The 12,587-nt window shown below is 36.3% G+C and overlaps 1 long non-coding RNA gene across 4 annotated transcripts; it reads right to left on the reverse strand.

Annotated features, from left to right (window-relative positions):
- Positions 1-990: 990 nt before the first annotated feature.
- On the reverse strand, positions 991-11,033 carry LOC127874607 (uncharacterized). Of its 4 annotated transcripts, none has more exons than XR_008047015.1 (8): positions 10,823-11,033; positions 8,344-10,422; positions 6,653-6,839; positions 6,360-6,462; positions 5,405-5,615; positions 4,299-4,366; positions 2,880-3,009; positions 991-2,323 (listed from the first exon to the last, which is right to left on the reverse strand). It is a non-coding gene; the product is annotated as an uncharacterized LOC127874607 (long non-coding RNA). The 4 variants fall into 4 exon arrangements; XR_008047013.1 differs by having other exon boundaries at positions 6,542-6,839; XR_008047012.1 differs by lacking the exon at positions 6,360-6,462 and having other exon boundaries at positions 6,542-6,839.
- Between the last annotated feature and the right edge of the window lie 1,554 nt (positions 11,034-12,587).

Raw genomic sequence — 12,587 nt, forward strand, 5'->3', positions numbered from 1 at the left:
CATAGCAGGGGACATTGCTGACATCAATATGGATACTGTTTTCATTTTCTGTCGAGAAATGATATGACTTATTATCAAGATTATTTTATAGTACGGTAGCGTTCTCTTCACAATTGAGATTTATTTGTACAGGTAAATTGCTCTTATACTCACCATTCGGACTCGACGATCGGCTCGAATAAAAATGTTAGTCGCTTAAAAGTACAAATTCATCATATTGAGCACGATTATTATTATTATTATTATTATTATTATTATTATTATTATTATTATTATTATTATTATTATAATTATTATTATTATATAGCTTTTAGAAACTTATACCTTAAAAAAAATCCCATTGGAAAAAAAAATCCCATGGGAAAAAAAATCCCATGGGACAAAAAAATCCCATGGGAAAAAAATCCCATGGGATTTTTTTATTATTTTAAAACACGATATAACGCGTTGAAATCGCGAGAAATGCGCATCATTTGTTAAAAGGTAGTGTTTCTGAAGGTTACATGAATAAATCTCTAAAAATCAGAAAAAAATCCCATGGGATTTTTTTTCCCATAAAAAAATGGGATTTTTTTTCTATCAAAGTAAATTGAACGAAAATAAGCACAAATGCTTTAACAATGCTTAAAATCGATAACTAAGCACAAACGAACGTGTTTTATGTTTTTGAAAATCCCATGGGATTTTTTCTCCCATAAAAAAAGCTGGAGAAAAATCCCATGGGAGAAACCAAAATTCCCATGGGATAATGAAAAATCCCATGGGAAATTACAAAAATCCCATGGGAACCCCAACTTTGCAAATAAAGTTCATAGTGAAGAAAACGCATTTAACAAGCAAAAATAACCAATTATTAATCACAAGTTAGACTTTTATCTTATACTTTATCACAAATAAGCAAACCTTCAAGAAAAAGGGTACTTAAGTTTGCGAAATTTCGGTTTCGCAAAGTTTTTCCGGTGGCCGTTCACTGTGCATTATTTTAACAGTTTAATACATATTTTAGCATTGACACAAGAAATGTTTTTTAAACAATGGTTTGTACAAATAAATGTTAACAGTGAGTTTATCTTATAAAAATGGCAACAATACATGGATACTTTACATTTAAAATACAATTGTTTTACAGTTGCTCTATGTATAAATGGCAACATATACACTTGATACAGTGATCAAAAAATCTTGATTAAATTACTCACTGATTAAAGAGGATACAATCTGGTCGTCTTCATGTACATATACAACCATAAAGCATAATAAACTATTATGTCCAAAAACAAATTTTAACACTCAAACAACACAACTTAACAATCTTTTGCCATTTTTCATAAAACTCTAAAACAAAATAATATATATTTTTTAATTCACAGTTTCATTTAAAGCTTTTCAACAGGAGTCATACTCTAATCATTTAACATACAATATCCATTTAAATCAACAAAGTACTAGTAGTAAATACAGAATCGATTATTTAAGGTAGATTAAATTATTTCACCCAGAATTTATTTATATTCCCATGAAATACATAGTATGCTACTAAACAAGATTCATGGTCGAAAACCGACCCGAATGAGCCAATTGACTAGTATTGTTTTCATAAGGTTGATAGATAAAAATCTGAAGCGTAAACATTTTACCTCTTTCTGAACAAATATTTTTTGCTAGCTTATCTATATCTACGGGTTAAAACAGACAACTGAAACATGTCTTATAGCTTGAAAACACTCCAATATTTTTTTCAATTTTGTTCAAGTTACCAGCATCATTTAAACAGCTTTGGCAATCTTAACAAATCTTTGATAACATTGTATTTCCCATTTATTTACCATAATCAGGATCAACATCTGTTGTGAAAGTTTCATCAATTTAAAAATACTTTAAATGCTTTGTTAAACCAGGGACCTATACAAACAACTTGGTTGGTCACATAAAAAATAAAACGAAAACTATTGTTTTTCTTTGAGTACAACTTGACTGGTCACATACAAAATAGAGCAGAAACTATTGTTCGTCTTTGAATACAACTTGACGGGTGACATACAAAATGTGGCTGTTGATATGATTTCTGGCTTTTCGCTTGAATTCTTGTGATGTGTCATTCTGCCATTTCGATCTGAACAAGGTCATTCATTTCCATATCTGTCATAATATTCAAAGAGTCAGAGTAAGTGCTGACCAAACCAGGAGGTATGTAGAGACAAGCAGAACTAAATCAGTATTTATCTCTGAGCTTCTTACGTTTGACTAGGGTCAATATGGTAACAACTGCTGTGACATGCAGTCTGTGTTTCTGATTGGATGGTTTGATTTCGTCAAAAGGCATCTGAAAAAAAGACTTGTTACTGTAAATGTCAGTTTTTCATTTTATCTTTGATACCGATGGAAAAAAGAACACGCAGAGCACTTGGTATTTCAGAATGATACAACTAATCTGATTTGAATCCATCGAGAAAATGATGGTCCTGAGACTATTCATAAAATAATAATTAATAATAAATGATTAAAAAGTGTATTCTTTTTATTACCAAACCATTTGAATTGTGATTTGATGAATATACATTTTGCCATCGGAATAAAATGTTTTGTTTTGAAGTTGTGAAAGGGTTTGCCACCATTCACCCACATTTTGCTTTTGTCTCAAAATTCCACATATGTCAAGGAAAACGAATTCAAAATACACAAGTAGGCAAATTCACAGTATGGTATGGAAAATATGTTTAGTTTAATAACACTAGAAACACTACTTTTCGAGTTTAGACTATGCATACAAATCCAACAGCAAGATGCACGTATGGACAGACAAAGGTAAATCTAAATTCACTCACACATCTCTGAACTTGGGGGCGTAAAAAAAACATGCACATGACTTGAACACTCACCTGAGGTTCGCTCTGCATTTTGTTCACAGACTGAGGGTCCTTCACCATGGAGATTCCAGAATATCAAGATGCTGACTTCTTCTGGTGCAAATGCTTTAAGAACAAACTCAACGCCTTGCTATCCGGGTTTCTGCAATTAAGTATGTCATGTATAAATTAAGACAACAATTTTTAAGACTTAATATGCATTTCATTAAAATTGTCAAGTATCAAAATGCGGGTTTAACCCTGGCAACACACTTGATACTCTCTCATAAAGCCATTCATTAACTTAAAAACAAACAAACTAGAGATTTGTCACAGACGTGACGAATACCCCCACATGAAGAGGGGATGAAAGGGACCTGAAATAGGGAAAACCATGCTGAAAGTGTAAAACGCACCCGTGACCCCTTGACCTAGTTTTTAGCCCGGAATAGCCCATATTCGAACATGGCCTGAAGGTCATCTAGATTAAGTTTCCGACCAAGTTTGTTGAAGAGGGGATGATAAGTACTTAAAAATGGGGCGGACACCATACTGAATGTGTAAAACGCAATAAGTGACCCCGTGACCTAGTTTGTTCTCCCTGGAAGGGCCAGTGTTCAATCATGGCCTACAATCATCTATATTAAACTTCTGACCAAGTTTGGTGAAGATCAGAATTAAACTTCGTCAATAAGAGAGCGAGAGCGGACATCATGCTCAATGCATTAAACGCACTAAGTGACCCCGTGACCTAGGTTTTGGCCTGGCATGGCCCATGTTCAAACTTGGCCAAGAGATCATCTAGATAAAACTTCTAAGTTTGGTGAAGATTGGATGAAAATTACTTGAATTAAAGAGCTGACAACATGCTGAATGTTTAAAACGCACTAAGTGACACCGTGACCTATGTTTTGACCCGGCATGACCCATATTTAAACATATAATATGGACTGACCGACAGACAGACTGACAGACAAGTTCACTCCTATATACCCCCATAAACTAAAAGCTACGAACATCACTGATCCCTCGTAATTCAATGTTAGTTTAAAAACCATACTAACAGTTAATATGGAACCTGATTTTGTCAAGATTTAAAGTCAAATATGTTGGTACCTGCTGATAAATTGTTTCATGTTATTGCTGTTGTGGTTTTGAGTTTTAATATAACTCTGGATGTTAAATTTAAAATGCAAATTTGAGGGTTTAGCTCGAAACTTTTGCATTTTCTTCACATTTCTTTATAAGATACAGTAGTTTGTGGCTGAACCCTTAAACTTAGATTAGATAAACTGGTCAATTAATTGAATAGCAGAAACCCAGTTTGTAGTGGGTTATACCTATTGGGCATTTGTGAAAGCTTTATTGCATCAAAAAGTTTAAGGCTTTTATGTCTGGGTCTCCTGAATGCTTTGTCACAGTGAACTCTTTTGCAACGGCATGGTGACTTACCTATTGAGATGTAGAGTAGGATTTGGTGAACATCGCTCACTGGGCTTGAACTTGTGAGTATAAGGCCTCTGTGAACAGAAACAAGATGTGTTTGTGAAACACAATGTCCCCCTATATGACATTTGACCTTGTAGGATGACCTTGAACTTGTGAAGGATGACCTTGACCTTTAACCACTCAAAATGTGCAGCTCTATAAAATACACATGCATGCCAAATATCAAGTTGCTATCTTCAATATTGCAAAATAATTCATAAAATAAGCGATTTGGGCCACATATATTTGACCTCTGACCTTGAAGGATGACCATGACCTTGACCTTTCACCACTGAAAATGTGCAGCTCCATGAGATACACATGCATGCCAAATATCAAGTTGCTATCTTCAATATTGCAAAATTATTAATAAAATGAGCATTTGGGCCACATATATTTGACCTCTGACCTTGAAGGATGACCTTGACCTTTCACCACTCAAAATGTGCAGCTTCATGAGATTCACATGCATGCCAAATATGAAGTTGCTATCTTCAATATTGCAAAAGTTATTGCAAAATGTTAAAGTTGGCACAAACAGACAGACCAACAGACAGACCAACAGACAGGGCAAAAAGAATATGTCCCCCACTACTATAGTCGGGGACATAAAAAAGATCAAAGCGCATCCCAGAAATGTGTCCCTGTAAACAAAAAATTTTAATTGCATTCTGAAATGGCTTCAGTTATATAAGAAGTCAATCAATGTTGTTTGAGTGAAAACAATATTTAAGAAATAAAGTATGTTAAATGGATCTTGATACAAATGAGATATACACTAAACACTTGATACAAACATTTTATGTCCCTTTGGGACTTAAGGAAGGATGAAAGGAAGGACAGGGAGAATTATAGACAAGGACAAATTTGTATGCTCTCACCCCCACCGAGCCCTTTCAAGGCAATACAAATGGCAGCTATTATAAATAGTTTACAATTACATAAATGATTTATTTAAGTTAGCAGCCAGGATAGAGTTTTATCAATATTAAACAAACACAAACTATTTTCATTGACATTTGGAGTAAAACACTACACATTATACATGGAAAATTGCATTACCAACGTACCTTATTGACGAGGTAGTCTTGTCCCCTGGCCAAGAAAGTATGGAGCCCCGGATTCAGAGTGGCTTCATCCTGTGGGTAGTACTATTTGAACATTTGTCCAAAGGTCCTGGGCCAGGAGGTGTCCCTGGGCGTCTGGGCCCAGCTGACCAGAGAGCATGTTGTTCAGCTAGGTACCGATCTATGATTGCATAGGTTCCTGTAGAAACAGGCTCTTAAAACAAAATGCAGGAATTTAATTAAATATTTAAAATAAATTAAGAAAATACTTTTTAAATGTGCTGAAGGCATTTAAATATTTTATTACTAAAATTTAAGAGAATTCAACAATTCAATTAGAGCAGATATTTTAATTATGCAAGGAGAAACTTTAGGTTCAGGGTTTGAATTTCGGCAAAAAAATAGACAAAACTATGCCCTGACCGTCCTTCTATGACTAAAACTGATATCAGATCAACTTTTATTTATTATTTATTTACCAAGTTTGATCAATTTAAAAACAAATAATTCACATTTAATGTTAGGAGCTTCTCCTCAATCATGCAGAAATAGGACTGATGTAAAGTCAACTATATGAGCCTCATTCTATGAAAATAGGTCGTAATGTATATGCAGTCTGCACAGGCTAATCTGGGATGACGCTTTAATAGGACTTAATGTATGTGCAGTCTGCACAGGCTAATCAGGGATAACACTTAAATAGGACTTAATGTATATGCAGTCTGCACAGGCTAATCTGGGATGACACTTAAATAGGACTTAATGTATATGCAGTCTGCACAGGCTAATCTGGGATGACACTTTAATAGGACTTGATGTATAAGCAGTCTGCACAGGCTAATCTGGGATGACACTTTAATAGGACTTTATGTATGTGCAGTCTGCACAGGCTAATCTGGGATGACAATTTAAGCACATACATGAAGCCCCATATCCCAGAACACCCCTAAGATACTACTTATTTTTCTTGTTGCTGCTGCTGTTGCTGCTGCTGTTGCTGCTGCAACTGGGCCATGGACAGAGATGGAGCGAGTCTTGACGCCGAAGTCGCCACCTCAAACCTGAGAAATGCCAACAACAACTGTTGCTGAATGGTGTCAATCGCATACTGCGAGGTCAGTCACGCAATGCCTGCTCTACCTGTTAGATCAGATCATTTCAGTTTGAGCGACTTGTCCGGCCTAATTTGTCGACGCCCATCATCCAATTGTTGCTAAGCGACATCGATGCTGAGACGGAAGTCCAACTCACCAAGGCTCTGCTGTTGGAAGTGTTGCTGAAGCCAACATGGGAGGAGATATTGATAGGAGGCTTGGTAGTCTGACGCAAGACGTCGTTGTGCTGAATTTCTTAAGCGAGTTGTAGTATTTGTGCAAGAAGGGGGGTTTTCATCGACTTTCACTTCAATGACGTTAGTCATGTTTGCTCGTAAAGTTCACTGAAAAGGAAATGGAAAGTAAACTAAAACCGGATTGTTTAGGGACACATGAATAAGCCTTGCAACACCTTACTTTACAGACCTGTTTTTTAAATGCCAAACATCGTGCCTATAATTGATATTTAGAATATTGCAATTAATTTTTCACCAATTAGAACTCAGAGTAACGTAGTATCAATTTTTACGCGCACCAACTTGAAATTGGAATTTTTGGTTTTGTAGCAAGGTGTTATACATGTGTTGTGTATTTATTTTTTGTAAATCAAAAACAGGCATAACTTGAGCAATTTAGAATGTGAGATTGTACACCTTTAATTGTGTGACTATAGAACTTTAAATGTGAGGCTACATAATTTTAAATGTGATACTCAGCAACTTAAAATGTGAGACAACACAACTATAAATGTTACAATCTACATATTTAAGTGTGAGTCTGCACATCTTTAAATGTCACAGTTTATGACTTATACCTGAGACTTAACAACTTTTAATGTGAGACAATACACCTGTATGGCATTTAATAAGAAACAATAGATGTGAGTTCAAAATAGTAATTAAACTTAGTGAAATAAACAAACTAGAGCTTTGTCAAAGACCTGACGAATACTCCCACATGCCGCATTGACACATAATATTTTGCATGCCATCTTCACAAAAACAGCGGACACCATGCTTGACCCCTTGACCTAGTTTTTGACCAAGAGAGGCCCATGTTCTAACTTGGGCTTAAGATCATCTCCATAAAACTTCTGACCAAGTTTGGTGAAGATTGGATGTAAACTACTTGAATTAGAGAGCGGAAACTTAATACGGACCGACAGACAGACCGACAGACAAATTCACTAATATATACCCCCCTAAACTTTGTTTGTGGGGGTATAATTAAGCCAGTTATTCTGATAAAAAACTTTAAATGTGCTATAACTAGGGACTAGCTCTGTGCAGAGTTTATTTTTTACGTTTTTGGATTGGGACAATTCGTAAAAAAATCATAGTGTTTTGAATTTAATTGAGAAAATGTTTGTAGTTTTTGCTAAACATAATATAAAAATTGAGAATATGTGCTATCAAGATAAATTGCACTAAGGTTCAACTTATAGAGCTGTATATGGAAACAAACTCAATTTGTAACCTATTAAAACATTGTTTTGGGTCAAACCTTGAATTGAGAACTTTAGCCAGTAATAATGGAAAAAATAATCTGTTTAAGATTAGGAATGGGACTCAATTTTGGCCCCAATTTCGACAAAATGAATAACACTGTATGATCTCACCTGAAGCTCAAGAAGCTGAGCTGATATGCTGGCCTCGCTGATATTGCTAAAGGCTTAATTTGAGTTCTGATTAACTCAATGTTGCAACCTATCAAAACATTCTTTTTCTTCCGGGAAACCATGAATTGAGAACTTAAGCCAGTTATCATAAATATAGACTTTTTGAGATAAGAATGGGGCTAAATTTCGGCCCCAATTTCAACAAAATAATTTACACTGTAAGGTCTCACCTGAAGCTCTAGAAGCTGAGATGACATGCTGGCCTTGCTGATATTGCTAAGAGACGAGTTTGAGTTCTGCTTTCTTCAGGTTGCGAGTCGGGGGGCGTACTGGACCACACAACAAAACTGCTGTTATTTTTCAAAGCCTTCTCTTGCATCAATTCAATGTGAGGCCTTTTGAACTCGGAGTGCTAAGTGCTCATAGCAAAACCAGACGTGTTCACTTTAAGCACCTTGTTCAAAATGGTGGGCGTAATTTGCGTCTGTGGCACACCCCATGGATGTATGGATATCTTAGTGTTTATAACAAAGTCTTTACTGCCTTTCTGTGTAAACAAGGATGTATTGTGCTCTGTGTTCACAACCAAGTCATTACTGCCTTTCTGTTTCAGCATGGATGTATTGTGCTCTGGGTGTTCACAGCATAGTCATTACTGCCTTTCTGTGCCAGCATGGATGTATTGTGCTCTGGGTGTTTACATCCAAGTCATTACTGCCTTTCTGTGTCAGCATGAATGTTTCGTGCTCTCAGTTCACGGCAAAGTCATAACTGCCTTTCCGTGTCAACAAGGATGTATTGTGCTCTGTGTTCACAACCAAGTAATAACTGCCTTTCTGTGTCAGCATGGATGTATTGTGCTCTGTGTTCACAGCCAAGTCATTACTGCCTTTCTGTGTCAACAAGGATGTATTGTGCTCTGTGTTCACAACTAAGTCATAACTGCGTTTCTGTGTCAGCATGGATGTATTGTGCTCTGTGTTCACAGCCAAGTCATTACTGCCTTTCTGTATCAGCATGGATGTATGGTGTTCTGTGCTCACAGTCAAGTCATTACTGCCTTTATGTGTCAGCATGGATGTATTGTGCTCTGTGTTCACAGCATGGGTGTATTGTGTTCTGTGTTCACAGCCAAGTCATAACTGCCTTTCTGTGTCAGCATGGATATAACTTGCTCTGGTTGTTCAAAACCAAGTCATTACTGCCTTTCTGTGTAAGCATGGATATATCTTTCTGTGGGTTTTCACAGCATAGTCATTACTGCCTTTCTGTGTCAGCATGGATATATCTTGCTCTGGGTGTTCACAGCATAGTCATTCCTGCCTTTCTGTGTCAGCATGGATATATCGTGCTCTGGGTGTTCACAGCATAGTCATGACTGCCATTCTGTTTCAGCATGGATGTATTGTGCTCTGTTTTCACAGTCAAGTCATTACTGCCTTTCTGCGCCAGCATGGGTGTATCGTGTTCTGTGTTCACAGCCAAGTCATTCCTTCCTTTCTGTGTCAGCATGTATGTATTGTGCTCTGGGTGTTCACAACCAAGTCATGACTGCCTTTCTGTGTCAGCATGGATATATTGTGCTCTGGGTGTTCACAACCAAGTCATTACTGCCTTACTGTGTCAGCATTGATGTATCGCGCTCTGGGTGTTCACAACCAAGTCATTACCGCCTTTCTTTGTCAGCACGGATGTATCGTGCTCTGGGTATTCACAACCAAGTTGCCTTTCTTTGTCAGAAATATTGCCAAAAGTCCGTTCTATTATGATATTCAGGCCGCTGAGAGGACAATCTGGGGCAGTCCGTAACCCTACTATTGTTCAAACTATCAACAGCAGATGGATCCCACTAGGAAAGCGTACGCTTTTATTGTTCCTTGATTTTCTTCCGTTCAATTTCTGTTTGTCCCATAAAGATTGGAACAACTTATTGAAATTTTTATTCTTCATGATATTTGTTGTGATGTCCAACAGCAACAACTGACTGTTAGCGTTACCATAACTACTGCTATAACTTTTCGTGTCTGTAACACTCGTCCCTCTCAGGCCCACGGGGAACTCTAGCTTAACAAAACTACCCAGGCTTATGTGTGGACAACTTGACGTTGGCATTGCGTTTGTTCAGAACAGAATCATGCTAAGAATTTCCTGCACAACGGAGTTGTTCAATGATGCTGACTTTTTTAGGCAGGCGGTCAAGGGGGAGGAGTTAGAAGTCAAGGGAGGGGAAGGGTCGTTCTGGACTGGGGCTTCTGCAGACGGGACTGGTGCGGTTGCTGGGCCAACTCGATATCAATGCTGGTGCTCTGCTGAAAACAACAACAACACAGTGGGTGATAGGAACTTGTAACAAAGTATATTACAAGCTATAACAAACTATGCCTCTTGACTGGCTGTGAAGGTTTTCAAAAACATGAATTTCTATTCTGGCATTTTATTGGTTCCTTGTCCTTAATAGCATAAACATAAATACAATTAAGTCATTTTGTATTAAAACAAGAAAAGTGTTGGCTAATGCTATACTTATCTGTAAATTTATATCTATAATCTTTACTCCATTTCTAGAAATGTATTTTCATAAGCCAATATAGGGATCACTAATGTTAGAAAGTGTTGTCCCAGATTAGCATGTGAAATTCACATAAGCTAATAAGGGAGGATACTAGTCTGGATTTTCATAAAGAGGATTATTTGTTCAACAAAAAATACCTTAAAGAGAAAAATGTTGTCCATTATTAGCCTGTGCAAACTGCATAGGCTTATCTGTGATAACAATTTAAGCACATGCATAAGGCCCCATTTTTTCAAATATCAAGTATGATGAGTTATGGGTCAGGGGAGTGGATGGGTCGTCCTGGACTGGGGCTCCTGCAGGCCGGACTGGTGCTGTTGCTGGGCCAACTCGATATCAAAGGTGGTGCTGTCTTGAAAACAACAGCACAGTGGGTGATGTGAACTTGTAAAAAAATTTTATATTACAATCTATACGAAACTATGCCTCTTGATTGGTTATGAAGGTGTTTAATAGGCAACATTTCCTTCTAATGAATTTCTAATCTGGCATTTCATTGGTTTATTGTCCTCAATAGCACGAAAATTAATATAATCAAACCATTTCGTATTAAAACATTGTTGGCTAATAAAACACTGTATACCAACCTGTATATTCATAATGATGTAATTTCATTAGCCAATATGCGGCTCCTAAATATTACAAATAGTTGTCACAGATTAACATGTGAAGCTACCGGTAATCAGGATGGACACTTTTTGACTAGACTGGATTTTCATAAAGAGGATATTTCTTCTAAACAAAAATACTTCACATATGAAATTGTTGTCCCAAATATGCCTGTGTGGATTGCACAAGCTAATCTAGGACAACGACAACAATTTAAGCACATGCATTATGCCCCATTTTCAAGAAGTTTTTTTCCTGTATAAAAACAAAAAATAATAGAAAATCATCTTCTTAACATTGTTTCTAAATTGTACTCATTATATGTATCACTTTACTTTTCCATATATTTTACTGCTCATATAAATTGGATTTTAATTATGTTATAGGCCACTTGCCCTTAAAGACTACACGCTGACAACACTAGTTTGCTTAGTTCTTTGGTGACGCCTAAACATCTACATTTTAGCAGTAACCAATACCAAGAAATTATTTTATTCCAAGTAAATTGCTATCATAAACTTTGTTTGATATGTTGAGGGAAAACACAAGTTTCTGTAAGCATATTACCCAATTGCCCACAAACACAAATCCGATCACAGGACGTGTTTTGTGTCATGTTTTGTATCATCCTTTGACCCATTCATTTTGTGAAAGAAAAATGATTCTCGAATTTAAATTATAGTGAAGAAATTAGTAGCAAACTTCTTAACTTGCGAAAATTCTAGTCACAAACTTCTTTAAATTGTGACCCAAAAAACTCTCAAATTTGAAAAAAAAACCTGTGATTCCATAAAAAGGAAAAATAGCCCAGAATCATGCCCCTTCCAGAAAACTTACAACTTTAAAAAAGGCACTGACTGATGCCATACTATAATCATTAATAACAATTATTTCATGACCATTCAATTAACAAGTTATGTGGCTGACCATATCGCAAAGCAAAATATGTTGTTTTTTTAATTGTTAGAAGAAACTACATCTTCTAATCTGTATAAAAATACTATAAACTAAAAAGGTATCATTGCTTTCTAGTCAAACAAAAAGTTGTAACCATTGTAACGTAAACTATCATCCAATTCTGCAAGTCATAATATGTCGCATGATGTTATAGATTGTCTAAGTGTTGTAATTTTCAGTGAAATATGATACAAAATGTAGATGCACAACCTCATATGAGAATGAAAATACCTGAAAGTTTGAATGCTGAACGTTAAATTTGTAAGTGAACACCCACAGGCCACAGACATTTACAAAGACCGACAGACATCCATCCAAGATGATTCCTATATACCC

This window comes from Dreissena polymorpha, chromosome 1 (genome assembly GCF_020536995.1).
Source record: "Dreissena polymorpha isolate Duluth1 chromosome 1, UMN_Dpol_1.0, whole genome shotgun sequence".
Lineage (NCBI taxonomy): Eukaryota > Metazoa > Mollusca > Bivalvia > Myida > Dreissenidae > Dreissena > Dreissena polymorpha.